The sequence below is a fragment of the Simochromis diagramma genome, unplaced genomic scaffold (genome assembly GCF_900408965.1).
Source record: "Simochromis diagramma unplaced genomic scaffold, fSimDia1.1 OVJJ01000364.1, whole genome shotgun sequence".
Taxonomy (NCBI): domain Eukaryota; kingdom Metazoa; phylum Chordata; class Actinopteri; order Cichliformes; family Cichlidae; genus Simochromis; species Simochromis diagramma.
The window spans coordinates 581-9,060 of record NW_024386987.1 but is presented as its reverse complement, the minus strand read 5'-3'; positions in this window follow the sequence as shown (position 1 = coordinate 9,060).

Sequence of the window (8,480 nt, the reverse complement as noted above, 5' to 3'; positions counted from 1 at the left end):
CACTCATCCAGACCATCAAAGATGAACACAACCTGGAAGTCTTCAAAGCTGCAGATTCCTGCTTCTTTGGTTTCAGTAAAGAAGTGATGAACAAGTCCCACCAAGCTGAACTTTTCCTCTTTCAGCACATTCAGCTCTCTGAAAGTGAATGGAAATATGAACTGGATGTCCTGGTTGGCTTTGTCTTCAGCCCAGTCCAGGCTGTATTTCTGTGTTAAGACTGTTTTCCCAATGCCAGCCACTCCCTTTGTCAGCACTGTTCTGATTGGTTCATCTCTTCCAGGTGAGTCTTTAAAGATGTCTTCTTGTCTGATTGTTGTTTCTGGTCTGTCTGGTTTCCTGGATGCTGTTTCAATCTGTCTGACCTCATGTTCATCATTGACCTCTGCAGTCCCTTCCTCTGTGATGTAGAGCTCTGTGTAGATCTGATTCAGAAGGGTTGGGTTTCCTGCTTTAGCGATTCCCTCAAACACACACTGGAACTTCTTCTTCAGAGTAGATTTAAGTTTACGCTGACAAACTGCAGCAAGATGTTCTGAAAGAATGGAGTACAATATCAGTTCATATTTTATAAAGTGCAATTTAATTTAATTTCCTAACGAATTACTCTTTCAAAACATGTTAGTCTATCTCAAGACATTGGTCAATGTCCCATTTATCCAGCAGCTTAAATCTTTAAATAAATCCTCTTACTGCTTTGCAGACGCTCAGCAAGCTCTTCCTGCTTCATTCTCCTCAGGAAGCCGAGTGCGATCTTTACAAATGCCTCTCTGCTGCTCCTCCTCTCCTCATCATCCACCCTCTGACTCTCTAAGCATTCTGGGTAATCTGGACTCAGAACCTTCTGGATCTTCTTCAGCTCGTCCTTCACAAAAGTGATGATGTTGTCCTTCAGCAGCTGGAACAGAATACTTTATGAGCGACCCAATCAGACTGAAATCATGGAGCCAAACATCAGACATCTATGTTGGACACACTGACAATCCACTGGTCTACAAAGAGCAGCATGGAGATGACTGTGAACAGAACAGATGTAACAGTAGTTGTTGTACATGTACAGACCATAAATATGGAGTCCAGCTGTGTTTGATGCTGCTGGGCAGACTGACCACTGGGAACCTCTGAGCTCTCCTGGACCACTCTATGGAGGAACCATGGAGAGTTCATTCACATTAAATATGTACCCAGAGGGACAAACATGAAGTAAAAGCCACAGTCGCATTTAGTGAGCAGTTTATCCCATCACTGAAATTTAATTGTGATGTTATAGTTAGCTCTTCATCCACTCTGGGATCCAGGTGGCTAATCTGCTGGCTTAGATTCTCAGAGAGATGGCAAGTTTTTAGAACGTCTATTGTGTCCAGCTGATATCTGAGAAACAGGTTCTTGGTGCATCCATCAGTCACCGCTTACAAATTCTTACAAGAATTTGTAAGCGGTGAATGCGGGCTCAGTAAAGGCAGTCTTTGGAGCAATGGCCATGGGTGAGACAGAAAGATCATTGTTAACTTCAGCAGGCACACAAAAAATAGCTCCAGAAAACACAGTCACAGAATCTGACGCAGCAGAAAAAGTGTCCCTTTCACTCACCACAGCCGACTGCTTACATGTCCTTACATCTGGCTGTGGGGTGCCGCGCCGGCGGCTCAAACGTCACTTTCTTTTCGGAGACGGCTCCGACGGACCGGGTAATTCCTCGGACGGCACATCCTCCATTGAAGCGAGTGGGCGAGCGGTAGCAGCGGGAGGGTGACGGTGAAGCTGGTGAAGAACAAAATTCTGTACGAGCGGGTGCAGTGAGTCCAATAACCAGGGGTAACCGGAAATAAGGTGCTGTAGCTTGGCTTCCACAGTGTAAAGAGACGCTTCTCCCTCATGCTCTAACCACTGGTTAATTAATTTAGAAGCAGAGTCAATAACGGCCTCCTGAAGCTCCCTGGGTGGGCTGAATGCCGCTGGATCCATATCTGGCTGGTTCGTACTGTCACGGCGAGTGAGATGAGCCGTGTGGAGAAATAAAGGAGGATCCAAATGCAAACGTAGTGATGTGACATTCTGTATCGAGGCTTCGAAGCGTGTGTCGAGTAATGGAGGGGGCGTTTCCGCGATGCGCGTATCGAGGCTTGCTTCATTTATGGGAGGAGCTGAAAATGATGATGCCCGAAGCCTCGCTGCCCGGCTGTACCACGTGACTGGTTCATGAAGTGGTTCGAACTTTGCCGCGAGATATGACAGCGATATAAACCCTCAGACTTCATTCAAAATGTGGGTGTTTGATGGAGAGTTGTTAGTGAGAGTTTGGAGACAGTTTGGAGGTTTATGAGAGTGAGGAGAGAAAGTCAGGAGAGAATGGAGCCAGCTAAGAAGAGGAGGATGCCCTCCCCTGTGTGGGAACATTTTGATCTTATTCCTCCCAACAAGGTATGTAAATTTCTACAGGAGATGTATTTTCATGATACTGATGGTGCAATACAATTTATGTTAAGCTGTCTGCACTTTTGTACAAGGTGAAGTGGTTGCTATGTGCCAGGGAGCTGGGATATAACAACAACACCTCATCCATGCTTAGGCACTACAGAGCTTTGCATGAGAATAAGGGGAACGCCGATTGAGGAGCAAGACCAGGTGAGCCATCAAATGCAATGATAATATAGCATGCAGTAATGTTACTAAATGATATAACAATATTATACAACTGTTATAAGTTACCTGTGTGATATTTATATTTGTGCTTTGTCTTTATTGTCTTTCCTCAGGAGAACAATCTCAAATAGATGAAGACCTGGTTACCATGGTGATTGAGGACTCACAGCCATTTAGCATTGTGGAGGACAAAGGATTCAAAAGATTTGTTAAATCATTAAATCCTAGCTATGTTCTCCCCACTAAAAGGTCATAAAAGCAGTGAAAATTTAGTTTTTACAGAATAAAATGTGAACAGGCAGGACAAAGCCTCAGTGTGTAGCTGTCCATACCTCAACGTTACAAAAGCACAACCACTGTCCACACCCCAACCACACCTCACCTCACAGTAAATGATCATTTCCATTTTAAGCATTTCCAAATGATCATTTTCCATACTGCCAGCATAAATATACACAGTATACTGCATCACTACACTATAGATACAACTCATTTTGTTGTTGACATTTACAGGCTGTGTGCAAAAGGCCACACTCTTCAAATTCATGCCAACTAATATTTTTACGTCCAGTAGGTGTCCTGCTAGAGCAAATGAAGCTTCATGAAGCTTTGTGCTGGGGTGAACCAATTGGATGAAAAGCTTCAGTGCTTCATGAAGCTTCATGCCCATCACTATGCAAACGGCAAAAGGAACAGAAGGCTATCTAAACTGAGAACAACTAAACTAGTGAACACAAACCAGGACATGAACTTGAAGGAGGATGAGCAGCGGAGAATGACGACAGACAGCAGGAAAACACACGAGTGAGACATGGTGGATACACAGACGGACCAGCAACTACAATGACAGAAGACGCGACTTAAATACACACAGAGAAACACAGGGAGATTACACACAGGTGGGGCACACTGAACACACTCACATGAGATGCAGACCTTCACAATAAAACAGGAAACAAGAACACTACACAAGGACGCAGACCTGACACTGAGAGACAGGCTGAATATAACACCTGGAACCTAAATGCTAAACATGAGACACAAATCCTGAAACACGAATAAACAGAAACATGGAACTCTAATAATAATCATAATAATAACAATAATAACACCCAAAACCACAACAATCATTCAAAATTAAACTAACAATCAAAACTCCAAATACTGGGTCGAAACTGACCCAGAACCGTGACACAACTAGTGTGACAGTGCGATACTTTCTGCTTTAGTTCATGTCAGAATAAAAAAAATTTTTTAACTGCAAAGTAGTGAGATTTTTTTTAAATATCCTCTATTAGCAGTGTTGGGTAATTTACTTTAAATTAGTAACTTAGTTACATTACTAGTTACTTCTGTCAAAAGTAACTCAGTTACTTCAAGTTACTCGTTTCTTCCAAAGTAACTAGTTACTAGGGAAAGTAACTTTGGTTTTACTCAGAATTCTCTTGTTAATGTGTTGCTTCCATAACTTTGCCAGTCTTCTAGCTTGCTTACTTGCCACAGTGCACTGTGCCACCTACCAATAGAAAGGAAAAGATAATCTGCATATTTCCACGAGAGAAATCCCACACCTGGACCGTCATTGACTGCTGGCATGATTCTAGCCTACGTCACAGAGTCATGTGCGCCTTTTACATCCAACACAAAAACTGCAGTAGTGGTGCTTTGATTGTACTCAGAACTCAGAAATTCTGCCTTCTGAATAGGAAGATGTAGGTAACACCAGACTGCAGATGAGCTGCATACAGGGCTGGACTGGGACAGAAAATTGGCCCGGGCATTTTGACTAGAGACCGGCCGCCATTATAGGAAAAATCATAAAGCCTTTGAATGAAAACAAACACTGTTGTGACAGTGATGTTCACTGTTCTGATGGTATATATGCATCAATCTATCAATCGTTTGTTGTAAGACTCAGATAATTATTTTTTAAAAGCTAGACATTTTAAATGAGAATAAGAAAGAAAAGTATTTCTTTGTGCCCCCTCTCCCTGTTAATGCCCTACCTGCCCCCCTGGCAACACTTTGCTAGATCCGCACCTGCACAGTTACCAGCTGTCAGCTACATAAAAAAGGATCCTGGTGTTATTTGTCTCTCAGAAACAGTTCATAACTTCAACTCATCCATGTCACCTAAAAGGTAAACCTGTTTCTCCATCACAGCTCTGATGATTCAGTAAGGACATCTCCTGGTTTCATCTTCATGTTTCCCTCTCACCACATATCCAAACCGACATCATGACCAGCAGCTTTACAGCTGTGGCTCCAGCAAACATCAGCTGATACTAGAAATTAATATTAAATAAATTCTAACAACAGCTGATCAAGCTTAAACGTGCTGCTGTTGTTTAGAGCGACATCCGCTGGTTTCCTCTTTCGGCGCAAAGTGGGCGATCAACAAACAAGAGAGACGATCAGCTGATCACTGATCAGTTTCATGGCTTTAGTAGAAACAGGAGAGGCAGGGGAGAGAATGAAAGAAGAAGAGGCAGCTGTGCAGCGTAAACACAGAATAACTCCAGCTTTGTGCCTTTTCCATTGTAGCTGAATTACGGGACAAACTGTTCCTTTTCACCTCAATAAGAAACGCGTAATATTTTCTCTGAATACCAGACGGGACGGTTGGCAACTCTAAGAACTTATGAACAAAATAAGGTTCAACATCATTAACTTCATAGCACCACCCAGCTGTTATTGTAACTGACAGTAAAAAGTCAGAATAAAGAAAATAAACTCCACCTAAACTTGGTTCATATCTGACCCAGAGAGACTGCAGGTCATAACTTCTTACCTGAAATTCAGTTCACACTTGGACCGGCGGCCGCCTCAGGTCTCTTTTTCTTCTGCCTCCCCTTCCTTCATCCACCTGCTGGCCTCCACCACTTGCTAATGTTACTGAATCTGTGGAAGCTCCGCGATAGCCACCACACGAAGTAACGAGTCTATCTAAATCCCAGTAACGACCAGAGATGGGCAGTAACTGTAATCTGATTACTTTTTTCAAGTAACGAGTAAAGTAAGGGATTACTATTGCAAAATCGGTAATTAGATTACCGTTACTTTCCCGTAGGAACGCTGCGTTACTGTGTTACTAAAACTGACTTTTTTTGCGAGAATGTCTCACGACAGTGACGTAAGCGAGTGCGCCGTTAGTGACAACAGCTGTGTGCAGATCAACAATGGATCATATTTCGAGTGTGGAAGAGAGTATGAGCGTGCAGCGTTTAAAGCGTGGAAGTACTGACCTTACTTTGAGTTTGATTCCATAAAAAGTGACAAAAACATTAGCATCCGTTGTGCGTAGGAAGAAAACTTTTTACAGCGAAAAAAACCCCTAAACTTCCGAGCAAGCACCGAGTAGCTATGACGTAATGGGAAACTCACAGAGAAACTCGCGGATTCTTCCACTGACCGCGGCACACCTGCACCAGGGTAAACCTCCGCCTGCCCCACTCCTGCTTTACAGGTGAAAATAGAGCAACAGGACCGCTGAGTCTTTGACTTTATTTATTTCTGCTGTGTTTTACTTGCATCTATTTAAAAGAGTGAGTGTAAACACAAAAAATATTTTATTTTATGTAATGGAATGTGCAGAAAATAGGTTTAAATATTAAACTAATTTATTCAAGTCAGAGAATGGTGCATATAATTTAATTTTTGCTTGATGCATAAAGTTAAAAGATTAAAACTGATAAAAACAAGTAAAAAAAGAGACTTTTCCATTTGATTACATTTTGTATGATGGATTATGTAGAAAAAGTAGAATTGGGCTGAAAGATCTATCACTTTATCACCTCTTTAGGTTGTAAATTGTGTTTTTAAAAAGTAACTAAGTAACTAAGTAATTAATTACTTTTGAAAATAAGTAATCAGTAAAGTAACGGGATTACTTTTGGGGGGAAGTAATCAGTAATTAGTTACTGATTACTTTTTTCAAGTAACTTGACCAACACTGGTAACGACCAACGCGTTCCTGATTTTGGCATAATAACTAGTTACCGTGCTCGTTACCACAATAATAACGTAGTTACTGTAACGCGTTACTTAATAACGTGTTAGTCCCAACACTGTCTATTAGTGCATTAAAGTGGACATGAACCTTATGTCCATATACACCATGTATCCCTCTAAATGCTATCAGAGATATAACACTGTCTGAGATGCTGGATTTAAAAACTAAGTGTTTAGCGCCATCTTGTGCCAGTACAGAATATTTCAGTAGGTTGGTTGCTGCTAACAGATTTACATTAGTTTATGTTAGCTAATAGTGACAGAACGGATAACTCGATTTAAAACAAGGATGCTAAAACTAAAAATGAGTCTAACGGGATCACTGTTATACTTGCCCTGACTGCAACAAGCGTATGTTAAGAACCAAGGATATAGTGTCCAGTTTCTCTCTCTCTCCCCCCCTTTCTTTTGCAATAATTGCTTTTTCCTTGTTTGCTAGCTGAGTTCAAGCAGAAAAATCCAACGGTTATCTGAAATTTTCATTAGCTTGGAGATCACTTTATAAATGAAGACAGTGTGGAATCAGTTGACAGAGCAGATCACAACAGGAAGCAATCAGTGTCACGGTTCTGGGTCCATTGGACCCAGCAATTGAGTTTATTATGTTTTGGTTTACTTTTGCATCATGGATTATTCTTTATGTTCCTCTGGTACTTTGTTTCAGTTATCTTGGTGTTTTGGATTGTTTTCTCATTCTCTTGTTGTGATGATGATGTTTATTATTAGAGTTTCATGTTTCTGTTTATCCATGTTTTAGGAATTGTGGTTTCATGTATTATTTTCTGTCCGCATCTTTTAGTAATTCAATTCAATTCAATTTTATTTATATAGCGCCAAATCACAACAAAAGTCGCCTCAAGGCGCTTCATAGATACAGAGAAAAACCCAACAATCATATGACCCCCTATGAGCAAGCACTTTGGCAACAGTGGGAAGGAAAAACTCCCTTTTAACAGGAAGAAACCTCCAGCAGAACCAGGCTCAGGGAGGGGCGGGGCCATCTGCTGCGACCGGTTGGGGTGAGAGAAGGAAGACAGGATAAAGACATGCTGTGGAAGAGAGACAGAGGTTAATAACAGATATGATTCAATGCAGAGAGGTCTATTAATACATAGTGAGTGAGAAAGGTGACTAGAAAGGAAAAACTCAATGCATCATGGGAATCCCCCGGCAGCCTACATCTATTGCAGCATAACTAAGGGAGGATCCAGGGTCACCTGGTCCAGCCCTAACTATATGCTTTAGCAAAAAGGAAAGTTTGAAGCCTAATCTTAAAAGTAGAGATAGTGTCTGTCTCCCGAATCCAAACTGGAAGCTGGTTCCACAGAAGAGGGGCCTGAAAACTGAAGGCTCTGCCTCCCATTCTACTTTTAAATACTCTAGGAACAACAAGTAGGCCTGCAGAGCGAGAGCGGAGCGCTCTAATAGGGTGATATGGTACTACAAGGTCATTAAGATAAGATGGGGCCTGATTATTTAAGACCTTGTATGTGAGGAGCAGGATTTTGAATTCAATTCTGGATTTAACAGGAAGCCAATGAAGGGAAGCCAAAACAGGAGAAATCTGCTCTCTCTTTCTAGTCCCTGTCAGGACTCTTGCTGCAGCATTTTGGATTAGCTGAAGGCTTTTCAGGGAGTTTTTAGGACATCCTGATAATAATGAATTACAGTAGTCCAGCCTGGAAGTAATAAATGCATGAACTAGTTTTTCAGCGTCACTCTGAGACAGGATATTTCTAACTTTAGAGATGTTGCGCAAATGGAAGAAAGCAGTCTTACATATTTGTTTAATATGTGCGTTGAAGGACATGTCCTGGTCAAAAATG